Source organism: Ipomoea nil, unplaced genomic scaffold, assembly GCF_001879475.1.
Source record: "Ipomoea nil cultivar Tokyo-kokei standard unplaced genomic scaffold, Asagao_1.1 scaffold1936, whole genome shotgun sequence".
NCBI classification, from domain to species: domain Eukaryota; kingdom Viridiplantae; phylum Streptophyta; class Magnoliopsida; order Solanales; family Convolvulaceae; genus Ipomoea; species Ipomoea nil.
Window position 1 is genome coordinate 2090927 of NW_017618364.1, and position 19153 is coordinate 2110079.

The following is a 19153-nucleotide window of genomic DNA, read 5'->3' on the forward strand; positions in this document are numbered from 1 at the left end:
ATTCTAAAAGTACTAATTCAAACTTAAAAATTAGATTACCAATGAGATGGAATGATACCATTTTTAATTAGAGAATGAAATTTTTAATTGAAGGGTAATCAAAACACATAGTTGTATTTTAAAAAGTTATCAACCAAATACTACTTATGATTTTGATTCTCATTCCTAATGTGTAAACCTATGAACCAAACACACCCTTAGTATTACATTTATACATATAAGTATTATTAAATGCATTTTCATCGATCTTGACTCAACTCGTCCTACGGTGAGACAGTCCTACACACGTTTTTGCCAAATATAATATTATTTAATCATGTTGTGACAAATATATCGATCATACTATCACACCAAATATAACAATAATTTTTTTTTTAGTAAAAACAAAAAAAAAATTACCCATTTGCCATAATTTGCAAATCCCATCCCGACAAATTAGCAACTGTAGTGAGTGCAGCTTTCCACTCATCAACTCTTTGATCCCCAAATCGTTCTCGATGTTGAATCAATGAATCTCCGAATTCTCCTGTTTGTTTGCGAACTTCTGAAGGATCAACATCATAGAATATAGGAAGAACCATCTGTCCTAAATTCTGTTTACATTCAACGATCTTCACTAGTTCATCAAGACACCATCTAGATCGAGCATAAGTTTTAGAGAATACGATAATTGATATCTTGGACCCTTCGATGGCCTTCAATAGCTCATCAGAGATGCTCTCGCCTTTCCGGATCCCTTCATCATCTAGAAAGGTGTTAACTCCAGCTTGACACAAACTTGAATAAAGATGATCAGTAAAGGATTTTCGTGTCTCTCCTCTAAAACTCAAGAAAACATGGTACAACGAAGCAGAAGAAGAAGAAGAAGAAGAAGAAGAAGAAGAAGAAGAAGAAGAAGAAGAAGAAGCCATAGTTGATATTGATCTGAATACACAACTTTCTGTTTTGATTTGCTAGCAGCTTGGCAGTAACTATAGAAGAGCTTGGGTGTAGTAGACTGTAGACAACCGGTGACTTAGACATTTCAAAGTCAAGAAAGGAAACTTCATTCTTCGGAATGCGAAACTCAAAGGAAATTTCTTGTACATAGGATGTGATATGTTACGTAATGTCTTTTTCCTAAACCCTTAATCATACCAATAAGGCAATAACGCGCCCAGGGCATAGCTTGGTAATATTCAAACGGAACAATATTTCATGGACTTCTAAAAACTTACTCACAACTTTTACTTTCGAGAAAACATCATACGTCATGCGAGCATACGATGAAGATTCCATACTCGATCGAAATCTGAGTATACTATCTGTCTGGATTTTGTAGCAGCTTGACTTTGGAGCTATGAACTAAAGATTTATGTTAAAAAGCTTTGAGAACGCGTGTAGACAATTCAAGATTTATGACTTAGACATTTCAAAGTCAGGATAGTAAAATACCTCCCAATGATTGTTAAACCCAAAGGAAATTTCGTTCTTTATATTACAGGCTTTAGATTTAATGATTATCAAATTCAAAGTATATAATAATTTAATTAGACATATTCCCACGCGTTATATCTTAGGATACAAGTTCTCAATTTGAATATGACACTATAATAAATTAAATTAATTTTTTTTGGTGTTATAACATAACGTATTGTTATTACTGGTAAAACAATATAATTGTCAATAATGTGACACTATCAGTAGTGGGGCTAGTACTAACAAATTTTCAACCACAAAATTATTAATCAAATTAAATGTTATGATGGAGAAGGTGGCTCAATCTTTTAGCTAGCATAAAAGTTGACAACCAACACTCAATTAATAGTTGCTTGATTCTTTAATTTTTTCCAAAAAGTAATTTTAAATTAATATCTAATATTATTAAACAAATAATACAATAAATTTTTGAATAAAAATTAATAATAAATGACTTAAATTTATTTATTTAAATTTGATCTAATTATTTCAATCTTTAAAGCTACTGTCTTAGTAGTAGTAAAATTACACAAAAAAAAAATTAAAGAGTTGAGCTAGGAAAACGAGTGTAGAAGATTGTTAAATTCAATGGACGACTTGTCGGCAAATTATTGTGTCGACCATGGTTTACACAATTGTGTGAACCATGAATATCAAGTACATTTTTAATATATTAAAAGTACATTATTTTTGTATTAAAGGTATGTTATATAAAATAATGTACCCTTAGTATATTAAAAATGTACCATACGTACATAAATAATGTACTCTTAGTATATTAAAAATATACTTTTTTATTTATGGTCCACACAATTGTGTGGATCATGGTCCAGGCAATAATGATTGCGACTTGTCTTACACATTCAAATCTAAAATTGCTAAATATTTGATATACAAAAAGTTACTTTATAAATGTTTATTCGTTATTTTAAATTACCAAATGACAAACCCATTGTGGAGTGGGGCTAGAACTAAACAAATATTGGATATAAATAAAATTGTTCAAAAAATAAGAAAAGTTGATGAAAGATAAATGATTAAATGTACTTAAATGTTTATGATATTTATGTATTTAAATTTTTAGTTTCAATAATTTCAATGTAAAATTTTTTAAAATTTAATTGATTTTATTGTTCATAATTTTAAAATTTATATAATTCAAATAGTTGTGTAATATAATTTTTTTGAATTTTTATATAATACAAAAGTTGTTCGGATATTTGCATGGCATGAATTATTTGAAATGATGTGAAAGTAAGACCATTTTAAAAGCGGATTGGAATTGTAGGTATGCATGATTGTAAATATGATAATAAGATAGTTGTTACGAAAATAATGTTTGTGAAGAAGTAACAAGCACAAGAATGATAGGAGAAAAGGTTTTGGTGGGATTTGATTTGCACCCCTGCCCACGAGAGAAAACATCGCTCTATGCTATACAATTCAACATCATTTTAAAAGACGGGTGCAAATCCCCTTCTTTTTCCAATTTGGGACAAGTGCTTGTTTTAAGTCTTTCCACCTTCATTCCCAACTTAAACGGGTCAAGTTTGAGAATCAATTTCTCATTCATCATTATCCGAAAATATTGAGCGTACAATATATTAATCTTTTCGTCTCACTACGAAAAACATGGATACACTCTGACCTCGGAAGTGGATCTCACGTATATTTATACCTCAAAATAGTCACTTTCAATGTCATTTTATGCTATTTTTCAAATAGAGATTGTTAGTGTTTTTAATTGTTCAAAAACCCCATCTTATAATTGGCAATATTATTATGGCATACTAAGATAGGTTTAGCTTGTGTCCGTCCAGCTCTACAGACGACTGATCAATCAGAAGCAACAACAGAAGGACTGACACTGAAGATCTGATTTAAGAAGGTGTTTACTTAAAAGCTGTACGTGGTTTGCAGAAGACAGTTTTGGAAGGAAGATCAGCGTATCTGCATTGGAAAGGTATGGACCGAATCTTTAAGATTACATTCTTCAAATATTGTCCTACCATCTACAATCAAAGACAACTATGGAAGGAGTGTTCTATCGACGGATCTATAAGTACCACCATTCTAAGAGAATTAGGGTTACGCCTTTAGTAAGAAGAAACACTCCACATCTGCTTTATGAGACTAGATCTTTGATTATCATGCATCTTCTCAATACAACATGTTCATGGTGATTAAGATGATGAACTTGAGAAGAATCACTGCTGCTTAAACGAAAGGACACTGTGATCACACTGTTGTGGGAATAACTGTATAGAGCGTCATTGAAGTGGACTGCATCAGAGTGGGCTCTCCAAGTGAAGGGATTTCATTGGACTTCTGTATGCATGGCTCTCCACCTTCAACAATCCACTAAACCTGTGTAGACTGGGTATGTACCTTGTGTGGGGCACTTGGGTAAGATTATTGTATATCTACCTTTGTACATTGGATTATGATTTAGTGGATTGGACGCCTATGTGATCGTCCCCCGGACGTAGATACACACTGTATCGAACTGGGTAAACATTCTGTGTCTTTGGCTTTGTGCTGTTATCTTCTCTTTAATCTTCTCTAAGATTTGTTATTACTGACTGACTTCATCGCTGAATCAGTCAGTCCATTTTGTCAGTTGAATAATCCAGTTAATCTGTTTAAAAAGAGGAAATGCAAAATTACATGTGGTATCAGAGCTTTTAAGTCTACATAGTGACTTGATCCGTACGGGTTGTTTTTAGTTTTGCATTGTTCTCTGTCTTTTGGAAGTGCCTCTGTGTGTGTTCGTTGGCTGGTTGTTTGTGTTCAGGATGGATGCAAGTATGAAACCACCAGAACTAGATGGTCACAACTACTCTTTCTGGAAGGCTCGCATGGAGATATATCTCCAAGCACAAGGTACCAGGGTTTATCGTACTGTCCTAACTGGGTGGAGCCGTCCAACTGTTCAGAATGCGGATGGAACCACTAAAGATAAGCCCATGGAGACTTGGACAAACGATGAAATGAATGCCTCTGATCTAAACAACAAAGCTTTGAACTCGATTGTAGGATCTCTGCATGAATCTGTTTTTACACTTGTCACAGGGGTAAAAGAAGCTAAACGTGTATTGGAAATTCTTGAAACCAGATTTGAGGGAACTAGTGATGTCAAGCAGTCAAAGCTACAAATGGTACTGTCAGAATTCGAAGCCCTTAGAATGAATGAAGAGGAAACCATTTCGACCTTCCACAGTCGGGTTCAGAATCTGATGAATAGAGCCTCAATTCTTGGTGAACTATTTACTGATGAGAGAGTAGTCAAAAAGATCCTTCGATCTTTGCCTAAACGCTTCCGGATGAAAGTAACTGCTATTCAGGAACATACAGGTTGGGAAAAGAAGACTGTCGGAGAACTTATGGGAAGCTTACACACATATGAACTAGAAGTGCTTGCTGATGATGATCTTGCAAGCAACAGAAAAGGAAAGTCAATGGCTTTTGTGGCTGGGGCTGATCGAGAATCTGACACAGACGACATAGATGATGAAACCTTGGCACTTCTAACCAAGAATTTCAAGAAAATCTTAAAAGGTTTCAACAGAAAGAGTCAAGGTCAGCCCACCAGGACACAATACAAAGGCAATAACTCCTCATATCAGAAAGCTGAAACAACACCTTTTTCACAGAACAATCAATCTCAGACTGGTCGAACAAGACATAACAGAAACAGTTCCACAGATACAGGGAAGTCCCTCAACCGGTCAGTGCAGTGTAGAGAATGTGAAGGGTATGGACACATACAGGCTGAATGTGCAACGTATCTCAAGAGGAAAAAGGCTATGTCAGTAGCTACTTTAAGCGATGATGAGGAGGAAACATCCAATGATCAGTCAGATGATAATGTAGGAAACTTTGTAGCCTTCTTTACAGCTACAGACATTCAATCAGACGGAAACCAATCAGATGAAGAATCTTACATATCAACTGATGATTTTGAAGAGAGACATACTCAACTTGAAATAGAATTTGCTAAACTTGTTGCAAGCTGGGAACAACTTGTGAAAGTCAATAAAAATCTGAATGACGAGCTGAAGCAAAGGGATGATCTTCTAAAAAAACTGAATACAAACCCTGCCATAAAAGAAGATCTCATCACTCAGATAAGATCCAGAGAAGGAAAACTGATAAAGGAATTGGAGGGTCTGAAGAAAAATATCCAGATGATGGACACCACATCAACCTTAGACAAGATTCTAGACTCTGGCAGAAATCCTAATGATAAAAAGGGTCTAGGATTTGAACGAGGTGAATCTTCAAATAGTGCACCTATGTTTGTCAAAGAGGGTATGTTTAAGACCACACAGCTTTGAACAAGGACAGTCATCTCGGTCAGTGCAGAAAATTGACAAGAGAAGGAGATATGACCAGACTGCAGATACTGACCTTGCCAAAGTAACACATCAATCTCATTATTCAAGGTTCAAAAATAAGCTTGTCAGAGTTAGACATTACACTCCCATTTGTCATTACTGTCAAACAAAAGGTCATACTCGGTCTGAATGTTATTTTTTTTACAGAGATCAAAGGAAGGAAAAATATCAGAACAAGACTATTACACCGTTTACTAGACAGGTTTGGGTCAGAAAGTAAGAAGTTATATGCTACCCCACTATAGTTCTGACTGCGTCTACAACTGAAGCTAGATGGTATTTCGACAGTGGCTGTTCCAGACATATGACTAGAAATGTGAAGTGTCTGATGGCTGTTCAACCAAGCAGTGGAGCTGTAACATATGGAGATGGACAAAAAGGGAAAATAGTTGGGAAAGGTACCCTGAATGTACCAGGTCTGCCTCAATTAGAAGAAGTTCTATTAGTCAGTGGGTTGAAAGCTAATCTGATTAGCATCAGTCAGTTGCGTGATCAAAATTGGAATGTGTGTTTCGATCGTAACTGCTGCAGAGTTAGTGACAAAGAAAATCAACTTGTCATGGAAGGAACCCGGTCCTCAGACAATTGTTATGTTTTGGCAAATGAAACTGCATGTCACCTATCCAAATCTGATGAATCAAAACTCTGGCATAGACGACTGGGTCACGTAAACTTCAGAGATATGGATAAGCTGATAAAACTGGAAGCTGTGAAAGGTGTACCTAAGATCAGAACAGATCTGGAAAAAGTCTGTGGTGCATGTGCTATTGGGAAACAAATCAGAACTCCGCACAAAGCAGTAAGAGGCATCACCACTGAGAAGTGTCTAGATCTTGTTCACATAGACCTCATGGGGCCAACACAGACTGAAAGCATTGGGAGAAAGAAATACATATTTGTGTGTGTAGATGATTTCTCTCGATACAGCTGGGTATACTTTCTAAGAGAAAAATCAGAAGCATTCAAGGCCTTTAAAACTTTGTGCATAAGGGTTCAGAAGGAAAAGAATGAGTCTATAATAAAAGTTCAGAGACTGATGAGTGATCATGGAAAAGAATTTGAGAATTCACTATATTCAAATTTCTGCTCCGAGCACGGTATATCACATGAGTTCTCAGCTCCTAGAACTGCTCAACAGAATGGTGTGGTGGAAAGAAAGAATCGAACATTACAAGAAATGGCTAGAGTTATGCTACATGCCTCTCATCTGCCGCAGCGCTTCTGGGCTGAAGCAGTACACACAGCCTGTCATACTGTAAATAGGGTCTATCTTAGACCAGGAACGACCAAAACACCATATGAGATCTGGAAGGGAAAGAAGCCAAACCTGAAGTATTTTCATGTGTTCGGGACAAAGTGTTATGTGCTGGCTGATAGAGAACAAAGAGGGAAGTTTGAACCTAAGAGTGATGAGAGCATCTTCCTTGGATACTCTCCAAACAGTCGTGCCTACAGAGTCTACAACAAGAGAACTCAATCAATGATGGAATCAGTAAATGTGGTTATAGATGACAGTCTAGAAGAATCAGTAGACACAACAGTGACAGATCCAGTGACAAAGCTTCCTCTCAGTGAACCAAATACTGCAGACAGCAACAGTCAGCCCAAATCACAAGAATCCTCAGATGAAGATCAAGAAAGTTCGGAACAGGAGACAAATCTTATAAATGATACAGGTAAAGACAAACCCACCAGAACTCAGAAAAATCACCCATCAGATAACATCATTGGAGATCCAACAGATGGGATGAAGACCAGGAGCAGAATAAGAAATAATCTGATAGAAATATCTAGGTCTGCTTGCTATACCTCAAAGATAGAACCCAGGAATGTAAAAGAAGCTTTACAGGATGATCTGTGGATCAAGGCAATGCAGGAGGAGCTACATCAGTTTGATCGAAATCATGTTTGGGATCTAGTTTCAAGACCTGATGGTGTCAACATAATTGGAACAAAGTGGATCTTCAAAAATAAAACTGATGAAGCTGGGAATATTGCCAGGAACAAAGCTCGGTTAGTGGCTCAAGGGTACACTCAGATAGAAGGGGTTGACTATGATGAGACATTTGCTCCTGTGGCTAGACTAGAGTCAATCAGAATTCTGCTAGCTGTTGCATGCATTCTGGGATTTACATTGTTTCAGATGGATGTCAAGACAGCATTTCTGAATGGGTACCTGCATGAAGATATCTATGTGGCACAACCTAAGGGATTTGAAGATCCAGAATATCCATCACATGTCTACAAGCTTAGAAAGGCTCTCTATGGTCTTAAACAAGCCCCACGGGCATGGTATGAACGACTGACTCAGTATCTGCTACAACATGGTTATAAAAGAGGGAGTGTTGACAAAACTTTATTCGTAAAAACTACTGGGAGTCATGTCACCATTGCTCAGATCTATGTGGATGACATTGTGTTTGGATCAACTCTACAGAAATACACAGATGAGTTAGTAAAAGTTATGAAGGAAGAATTTGAGATGTCAATGGTTGGTCAACTGACATACTTCCTAGGTCTGCAAGTTAAGCAAAGTTCTGAAGGGTACTTTATCTCACAAGAGAAATATGCTAAGAATTTAGTCAAGAAGTTTGATCTAAAATCATGCAAACCATCCAGGACACCGATCTCCACCTCCATAAAAGTTTCCAAAGACAACACTGGTGTATCAGTGGATAACACAGTCTACCGAAGCCTGATAGGAAGTCTGTTGTACTTGACGGCTAGTCGACCAGACATAATGTTCAGTGTTGGAATATGTGCAAGGTATCAATCTGATCCAAAGGAATCACATCTCATAGCTGCTAAACGAATTCTGAAATGTATAAAAGGAACGATTCAGTATGGTCTATGGTACTCCAAGGACAGTGAACTGAGTCTGGTTGCATACTGTGATGCTGACTGGGCAGGGAACATTGATAACCGTAAGAGCACATCTGGTGGTTGCTTCTTTGTTGGTAAGAACTTGGTGTCATGGCTGAGTAAGAAACAGAACTCAATTTCCTTAAGTACTGCAGAGGCAGAATACATAGCTGCTGGTGGATGCTGTACTCAGTTAGTATGGATGAAACAGATGTTATTAGACTATGGCCTTACTCAAGGAATTATGACACTTTATTGTGACAATGTCAGTGCTATTAATATCTCAAAGAATCCAGTTCAACACTCCAGAACAAAGCATATTGATATAAGGCATCACTACATCAGAGACCTGGTAGAATCAAAGGAGATTGAGTTGGAATATATTCAAACAGAGAAACAGTTGGCTGATATCCTGACTAAGCCCCTAGACGCAAACCAGTTTGAGATTCTCAGATCTGCTCTGGGAATCTGCAGAATTGACTAATAGGGCAGATCGTCACTCAGAAGGAGAGTGCAAGGTTTACGTATTCGGGTCAAATTTCAGTTTTGACTTCCTTTTAAAAATCCCTTCATTTTTGTTAAGAAAATATCTTAGCCTAATTTACCATAAAAGTAATTAGGCTTTTTCAAATTTGAAATATGCCTAGCTTCCATTTCTTGCCTAAAAAGGAGGTATACCGTTGCGTCAATCACATCAACTCTGCATGTATTCTGACTAGCTGCATTTATTGGGGCTCTTCTCCCTTGGGTTTATAATCGCGTCTCGAGTAAGTCTTGAGAAAACGAACAAGAGACTCTCTCTCTACACACAGACTGTATTCTCCTTGATCGCCTATCTAGGGTTTACTTCTTCGTCTTCTCGAATCTCTCATCAATGGCGAATGCAGTTCGTAATATGATCTTCAAGGTTGGAAGAAAGGTGCATTCACAAGAAACAGCCACCAAACATGTCAAAACCTTGCTTCTGTTGGCTATGAAGAAAAAATTGAAGCTTGATCCCCTTCTCCGCGATGAAATCATTGTCACTGTACTGTCCGATTATCCTGAGTTTTATGCCGACTGGTCCGATGATGACACCAGTGAACTATTGCTACTGGCCTCCGAAGCAGGTGATGATATTAATCCTGCGTTTATTCCAGAGCCCTCAGACGGAAATCGCGCCAGGGCGTTCCTCCATTACTTTGCTCAAAGAGCTCTTGAGTCTGAAGAAAGTTCCCGTCGTCGAGAAATTACTCAACCCCTGTATCTTCAGGCTGCGGAGAATGAAGCTAGACATTGCATTGAGATTCTGCGAAACATGTCAAATTCCTCTGACTCTCCTATAGAAATTTCCCCCGATAAACCTGAGAATCTGGTGTCTAATGCTACCCCATCATCTATTGTTCATGTTGATTCTGAGAATGTGCCTGCTTTAGTCTTTGAGAAATCATCTGTATCTGTTGATCCTCCTTGTTTATCTGTTGAGAAGTCTGATCCCTTGCATAGTGAGTCTCTTAAAGAATCTGTAGAGGAAGACAAACCGTCTGATGAGCCCAATAATCTAAGTATTATCGTTTTTGATACTGATAACATTGCTTTGTCTCCTGCTGTTGTTGTTGATGTTCCACAAGCGGTCGACTCTTTTGTTAATCCCTCTGATATGCCTGCTGTGATTGAGAATGTGAAACCCTCAAGCCCCCGTGAACCCACGAATATGGTTGGTATTCTAGTCTACACCTCCTCATCTTTGGCAGAGAGTCTTGAACATGTTAGGCACTTTGCTGGTCTACCTGCTGCCTCCATTCCAGAACCCTACAGAGTAATTCACCCTTCAGAATCCTTGAGTGAAGATGATAAGATCCTCGCTGAAGTTTATGGTACCCAAGCTCATGCATCTACGGATCTAACAGTTAAGGCCACAGCTCATCCTGATTCCACCACCTTCAAAATTTGAGATATTACAAATTTTATTGGAAGCTCGTCTGCTAATGTCTCTGACTCTAGTCATTCTGTGACTCCTGTTCAATCCCCAACCAAAGAAACGAGAAGGTCTAAAAGGAAGAATGTTCCTGTGAAAGTTGTTGTTGAGACTGGTGATGACAGTGCTGATGTGGATCAGCCTGAGAAGAGAAGGAAGTCTAGTGAAACCGTCAAATCTGAAGCTAATCCGCCTATCCAACAAGTGTTCAAGACATTGCGATCTTCTGTTAAACAAAAGGGCCCTACTGTTGTTCAACCTGCTGCTGTACCTACATCATCCACCAGAAAGGGGAAACCATCCACACGTTCCAGAGGTCGAAGCATAACTCCTGAAGTTCAACCTGTTGAAGGATCTGACACATCTGTTTACAAGCCTCAGTTTGTATCCCCTGCTGCTCAGGCCAAATGGTCTACTATGGTCAGAAGAGATCTCATTGTTCAACGATCTGTTGATGAGAACCAGCTAAATTCCATATGTGATATTCTACCTCTGCTGAATGAAGTAGGGCTGCTGAAGACTGTCACTGCCATCTGCCCATACTCAAAGCTCCTCACGTATGAATTCTACTGTAATCTCAATGATGAGATTGACATCTTAACCGGGCCACGACCAATGCAGATTTTCATTAGAGGGAAGTGGTACATTTTTGGGCCTGACATGATCAATGAATACTATGGACTGACTGCTGTGCCAGAAGAAGCAATTACAGACTAGAACTTGGTGGCCAAGACTCTAACGGGTGGACAGATTAAAACTTGGCCTACGGGTGACAAGGATTATCTACAGAGCTCTTAACTCACATCCAGATATGTTATTTTGCATCGCCTGGCTCTTCACAACTGGCTCCCATCAGCTCATTTCCACACGGTTGGCAAGCATCTGGCAGGTTTCTTGTTTCGAATTGGAACAAAGATGACGATTGATCTGGGGAACTGGATTTACTACCACATCCTCACCATGATCCATCCACGAGAGCAGAAGGTAAGGCTACCCTTCCCGAATCTGATTTATGGCATTCTTACAACTCAGTGTCTTGAGCTTATGCCGAGTGAAGTGATCAGCCCAACTCTACTCTATACTGTTGATAAGCGTCTTCTGACTGGAGATCACATTCGCGATGTTATTCCGGTGACTGCCCCCTCCAATTCTGAACCTGATACTGTGGCTGATGACTCGCCCCATGCAAAGGATCTCCAACTCTCCATTCAGTTGAAAGCAAGGGTCTCTGACCTTGAGACAGTTCACAGCATTATTGCTAAACAACTGACAGCGGCCCGTACTGAGCTGGCAACCGTTCTTCTTCGTTTAAGCCTATCTGAATCTGCTGCTACTACTGAACCTGCGAAGTCCGACAGTGACGCTCCCTCCAATGCTTAACCTTTGGCTCTCATTGGCAAAAAGGGAGAGTAGTATGAACTCAGGGGGAGTTTTTTTTTGTGTTTGTGTACCTTCTGGCCCTGGCTGGGCGTTGTTTTTATGGCACCACTGCATTTTTGAAGAATGATCTTAAACTGTGTTTTGATCTTTTGTTTTGTTTTCGTTCTGCTATGTAATCAGATCTGACTCATGGGTTGTTTCTTTATAATAACCTATCTTAGTTCTTTATTTTTTTGTCTATCTATATAGTCGAGTTGTTTTGCCAAATAATAGCCAAAGGGGGAGTTTGTTAGTGTTTTTAATTGTTCAAAAACCCCATCTTATAATTGGCAATATTATTATGGCATACTAAGATAGGTTTAGCTTGTGTCCGTCTAGCTCTACAGACGACTGATCAATCAGAAGCAACAATAGAAGGACTGACACTGAAGATCTGATTTAAGAAGGTGTTTACTTAAAAGCTGTACGCGTTTTGCAGAAGACAGTTTTGGAAGGAAGATCAGCGTATCTGCTTTGGAAAGGTATGGACCGAATCTTTAAGATTACATTCTTCAATTATTGTCCTACCATCTACAATCAAAGACAACTATGGAAGGAGTGTTCTATCGACGGATCTATAAGTACCACCATTCTAAGAGAATTAGGGTTACGCCTTTAGTAAGAAGAAACACTCCACATCTGCTTTATGAGACTAGATCTTTGATTATCATGCATCTTCTCAATATAACATGTTCATGGTGATTAAGATGATGAACTTGAGAAGAATCACTGCTGCTTAAACGAAAGGACACTGTGATCACACTGTTGTGGGAATAACTGTATAGAGCGTCATTGAAGTGGACTGCATCAGAGTGGGCTCTCCTAGTGAAGGGATTTCATTGGACTTCTGTATGCATGGCTCTCCACCTTTAACAATCCACTAAACCTGTGTAGACTGGGTATGTACCTTGTGTGGGGCACTTGGGTAAGATTATTGTATATCTACCTTTGTACATTGGATTATGATTTAGTGGATTGGACGCCTATGTGATCGTTCCCCAGACGTAGATACACACTGTATCGAACTGGGTAAACATTCTGTGTCTTTGGCTTTGTGTTGTTATCTTCTCTTTAATCTTCTCTATGATTTGTTATTACTGACTAACTTCATCGCTGAATCAGTCTGTCAATTTCGTCAGTTGATTAATCCAGTTAATCTGTTTAAAAAGAGGAAATGCAAAATTACAGAGATTATACCGGTTGGGGTCCATTGACTATTGCGATTTCTCGACAAAAGTCCCCTAATTATTTTTTTGCTCGATTTTATCCATTAACTACGAAAACATTACCTAAATCAAACCTCTGATCTGTTAGTTTCCATGTTAAATCACTGTTTGATAAAGGGATAATATTGTCCTTTTAGTCTGTTAGCGCCTATGTATAACATCCAGAGCTAAATTGGAGAACTGATGAAGGACAGCAAATATAAATTCCTCGGGGAGATGAACAAGCATGCATGGGAAAGATGAACAAGAACGTATTGGAACTTTCTTTTATATTAATGTGTCTATCTTGAGCCTTGTTATATTTACTTCTGTCATTTATGTAGCTAAGTACTTATGTTTTGTATATATATCCTCTTTCTGTTAGCAGTAACAACATAGAGAGATATATTAACCTTCTTAAGTTTGTTTCAATTCAAAGCTCTATTCGTTATCTTCCTTTTGGCTTGCGTTGTCCTGTATCAGTTTTGGTTCAGAGCCTGTTTGACTCCTAGGCAGCAACAAAATTACAGCTTCCCTGCTTCGTTGCTTCGACCACAATGGTGCTAAACGGAAATAATGGAAGTAACCCATCCACTGGCGGTGACCATGGAATGGAAGCCCTTTGGGCGGCTTTTCAAGCGCATGAAGAAAGTGTCACCAGAGATCTTGGAGACATTCGAGGCATGCTTACTGCAATAAGTTTAAGACTTGACAACCATGGCGCAGTTCCAAACGCTAACCATGGACAGAACTTGCAAAGACCTGTACCACAACCTCCGCATCCAAACATGCATCCAAGACAGATGATGCATGAAAGTGACGAGTCAGATGATGAAACTCCACAACACTCAGCCCCAAGACAGTGGCACTACCGTCCTAAAGTCGATTTACCAAGCTTTAATGGATCACTTGATGTTGAGGGATTTTTAGATTGGTGCTATGAGATCGAAAATTGTTTTGAGCTGTTGGAAATTCCTGAAGATAGGCAGGCTAAAAGTGTTGCACACAAACTAAAAGGTGGAGCAGCAGCTTGGTGGGATATGACACAATCAAATAGGAGGCGACAAGGAAAAATGCCCATAGTTTCATGGAGGAAAATGAAGAAAGCAATGATGAGCCGATTTTTACCACCCGACTACCAGCAGTATTTATTCCAAAAATATCAACGATGTTCGCAAGGGACTCGGACGGTAAACGAATACACAGAAGAGTTTTTTAGGCTTGGTGCGCGTTGTAATCTTTCTGAAACCCCTAAACAGCAGACAACTCGATATATTAATGGCTTAAGGTATACTATACAAGAGAAAATTACTTTGGCTCCTGTATGGTCTGTTGATGAAGCTTACAACATGGCAGTAAAAGCTGAGATGTTAATCTCCTCCTCAACCCAGCGAAAACCAACACCCATTGCACCACCACGATATCTAAATGATTCCACATACCCCAAAACCACTCCCAGCTTACCTACTACTACACCCTTCCCTCAACCTGTGCCTACAAGTGATGCTAGAACCTCAAGGAATCAAAGACAAAAGTCAGTTGAATCATTAAACAAAAACTCAAACCCAAACCCTTATGCTAGACCAATGACCGGGAAATGCTTCAAATGTGGAGAACCGGGACATCGCTCAAACGAATGTCGAGCCCGAAAGTCCGTTAACATGGTGAACTAGATAGCTGAAGGTGATGAAGATGATTGTGAATTTAATGAGGAAACTGAAATTGCCGAGGAAGAAGGTGATCATTTAAGTTGTGTTGTACGACGAATTCTACACACTACCAATGCAAGAATGCCAACACAACGCAACAATATTTTCCGGGCATATTGCAGTGTGTTAGGGAAGGTGTGTAAACTCATCGTTGACAACGGAAGTTGTGACAATATAGTCTCCAAGTCTCTTGTACAACACCTCCAGTTACCTACAAAACCTCACCCAAAGCCTTACAAGTTGGGATGGATTAAGGAAGGGCCATCTGTTGTTGTCACAGAGATTTGTCGCATTCCGATTTAAATTGGGAAAAGCTACGAAGACACCATAACATGTGAGGTTATAGATATGGATGCTTGTCATATCTTGCTCGGAAGGCCATGGCAATTCGATGTTGATGCGACTCATCATGGAAGGCAGAACATTTACTCCTTCCTTTGGAATAAGAAGAAAATAGTCATCCCCCCGGCTGCATGGGATGATGCTGTAGTGAAGAGGACTTGTGCCATCACAACAATAGAGCACTGGAAAACTTTTGTCAAGGAAGCTGGAGAACTCAAGGTGTGTCCTTGTGCTAATAGCTAAAGAACAGAGCATTGCACCAACCTACATACCAGACGAGGTACGTTATTTGTTGGAAGAATTTGCAGATATTGCACCAAGTGACCTTCCAAATGGTCTACCACCTCTAAGGGAGATTCAACATCAGATTGATTTTATACCCGGTGCCATGTTACCAAACCTGCCACACTACCGTATGAACCCAACAGAAAGTGCAGCCTTGAATCAACACATCAATGAATTATTACACAAAAGACTCATTCGGGAGAGCAAAAGTCCTTGTGCAGTGCCTGCTTTGCTCACACCAAAAAAAGATGGCAGTCTACGAATGTGTGTAGACAACCGTGCTATCAACAAGATTACAATCAAATACCGATTTCCAATTCCAAGACTCGAAGACATGTTGGACCAACTTCATGGGGCGATTGTTTTTTCAGAGATTGATCTTCGAAGTGGGTATCACCAAGTACGTATCAAGCCAGGGGACGAATGGAAAACTGCTTTCAAAACTCGAGATGGCCTTTACGAATGGCTGGTGATGCCGTTTGGTTTATCCAATGCTCCGAGTACTTTCATGCGGCTTATGAACCAGGTTCTGAAGGATTTCATTGGTAAATTTGTTGTCGTGTATTTTGACGATATTCTTATCTACAGCCATAACCGTGAAGAACATTTAATCCATCTGAAGTTGGTGTTGCAGGCCCTACAGGAGAATAAACTGTATGCTAATCTTAAAAAATGTTTCTTCATGACTAACAAGTTGGTCTTTCTCAGATTCGTTGTAAGTGCAGAAGGAATCCATGTTGATGACGAAAAGGTGAAAGCCATACGAGACAGACCAACTCCCAAAACAGTAGGTGATGTCAGAAGTTTTCATGGGTTGGCTACATTCTATTGGAGATTCATTAGAAACTTTAGTACCATTGCTGCTCCGCTCACTAATTGCATGCGTAAGGGAAGATTTCAGTGGGATGCTACAACTTATGCAAGCTTCAATGAGCTCAAGGAAAAGCTTACCAGTGCACCTGTCCTTGCTCTACCGGATTTTTCTAAGCCATTTGAGGTTGAGTGTGATGCAAGTGGTATTGGTGTTGGAGGAGTGTTATCCCAAAGTAAGAAACCCGTTGCTTTTTTTAGTGAAAAATTAAGTCCAGCAAGGGAGAAGTGGTCTGATTGCTGTAATTTGGGGCAAACAAATAATACCCGGAGTATTCGGGTTGTCGAACCACAGAGAGGTGGGGTACTAATCACTAGCTACTAGGTTACTCATATGAAACTAGTCCGAACAAAACTTGAAGGTTGATTGATTGCATAAAATAACAAGCAGAATATAATATGTAGCAAGGTTTTGTAGACAATAGAGCAAAATAGGATTTTTGGGATCACAATGTTTAATCACCTAGTGCCAATTAACGTTTGTAATATTTGGTTTGGAATTAAGATTTGTATGGGAGTGCAAAGTGGAATCGAATTACTCCCGTAATCTCTATTCCTAGTGAATTTCCACTCCCATGGCTTAAACACCCAATAAGATCAAAGATCAGCATTCAATTATTCCTAATTACTACCATCTCCCGATGAGCAATAATCTAGAATAAACTTCCCCTAATAAGTTCCCCTTTCCAAGGACCAACCATTAGGTGTAATCATGTGTGCCCTAATTTATGCCCCAACTCCCATTGGTGACACAAACATGACTGTGAAGCTAGTAATTTAGGCCTTTAACTACCAACAACAACAGATTAAAACAAGATTGCAACACAAATCATAAAACCAAACATAAATATATTAAGAAATTAACGAACTAGGCACATAGGTTCATAAACAAATTCACCCAAAAATCCTTAAAGAATTTAGCCGAGCATGGCTAAATTATACATAGCAAATATGAATAAAGGATTACAAATCATCAAAAGAGTACAAGAATTAACCAAGCGATTCTCCCAAATCTCCTTGGCTTCCTCCTTGCTTCCAAAGACAACTTGAGCCTCTTGATTTCTCTCTTTCTTGTCTATAAAGAACTCTAAAAATCTCTCGGTCTCTTATTAGGGTTGAGGAAGGAGGGATTTTATAGTGGGTACAAAGTTGAGATGAAATAGGAATCTTGTACAAAATTGGACTCAAATGATTTAATTTAGAAATTGTCGCCATTTTAATTAGGAAACATGTTACCAAATTATATTAAAGAATGAAATCTTGTAGCTTTGAGACTTGCGCCACCTTAGGAATATAAATGTTGTATTAGGTTGCATGGAAGTCAACGCCCCATTCTTTAATTCAGCGCCTTCGCTCGACGCGTCGAGCTGAGTCTCGACGCGTCGAGACCAGCAGGTCCCGATCACCAAATTTTCTGGAAATTTTCGACGCGTCGAGTACTCTAGGCCCCGAACTTGTCCAAAATTGCTCCAAACTCATCCTTGAACTTCCCTTGCTCATAGAATTGACCTACAATGGTTCAAAAACACTAACAAACACCGTAAAACATTCAAAACAAGTGTGAACCATAATTAAATGATAATAGCAAGGAAAATATGTATTAAATAAGCAAAATTAAAGAACTTAAATACTGAGATGATTCAAAATAACTATAATAACAAGCAAAGATGTGATAACATCACCCCCTCACACTTAAGCTTTTGCTTGTCCTCAAGCAAAACTAAGGAATAAAATCACAAGTCAAAACATACAAATTACTCATGCTCTCTCTTGCACAACCTTTCAAACCACCAACCAACTTGCTACAAAACAACAAGCTTCAAGAATCAAATTAGTTTGGCACATAAGAGACCCATTTCCAAGCCAATAACCAAGCACCAAGAATTTAAAGTATGTGAGGATCAAGTGTGCACAAATACTCCGTTGAGATTATGCAGGACACGGTTCATGAATGAGATCCCATAGGCTTGCCTTTCATACCCCCCTAGATCAAATCTAAGAATGCATGCTAAGATCAAATAGGACTTTATTAAGCTTGTAATGGGGCTACGGGTGATAGCTAACAAAGAAGTGGTATGGAAAAATTAATCAAAAAGAGAGAATGTCACAATTTATCTAAACTTTTCAAAATTTGGAAGAGATGAGATAATCATAATTCCAAGGAGCAAATTTCTTTTAAGAACTTAGCAACTCTTTGGTAAAGTGGGGATCCAAACTCAAAAACTTTCAATCTTTTTTTTTTTTTCATTCTTTTCTTTGTCTTTGGACTTCTTTTGGATATAGCAAGATAATTTTAATCCAAACTTTCATGACTTCCACACTTGAACATTTGTAACACTAGCTGCTTTTTTTTTCGTAGCACAACTCCATAAAACTCTTCTTACGGAAAAGATAAAGATAAAAGTTTCATTCTCTCAAGGGTGGAAGGGAAATATTTGGCCACGGGCTAAGGGTTATAATAATTGGGTAAATCAAAGAAAAACAATCACAAAGAGGGGATAAGTGCTTAGCACTTATTTGAACAAACAAAAGGCACAATGGGGACACGAAGGATAAAAATATATATAGGAACAGGTTGAAAGGCTATGGCTAAACAAAAATGGCCTAAATCACTTCAAAACATGCAAAACTTAGACATCACTTAGGGAG

At 38.7% G+C, this 19153-nt stretch overlaps 1 protein-coding gene across 1 annotated transcript in view; it reads right to left on the bottom strand.

Annotated features, from left to right (window-relative positions):
• LOC109146702 (TMV resistance protein N-like) overlaps positions 1–19153 on the bottom strand; it is a 79304-nt gene that overhangs the window by 4632 nt on the left and 55519 nt on the right. The window lies entirely within an intron of this gene.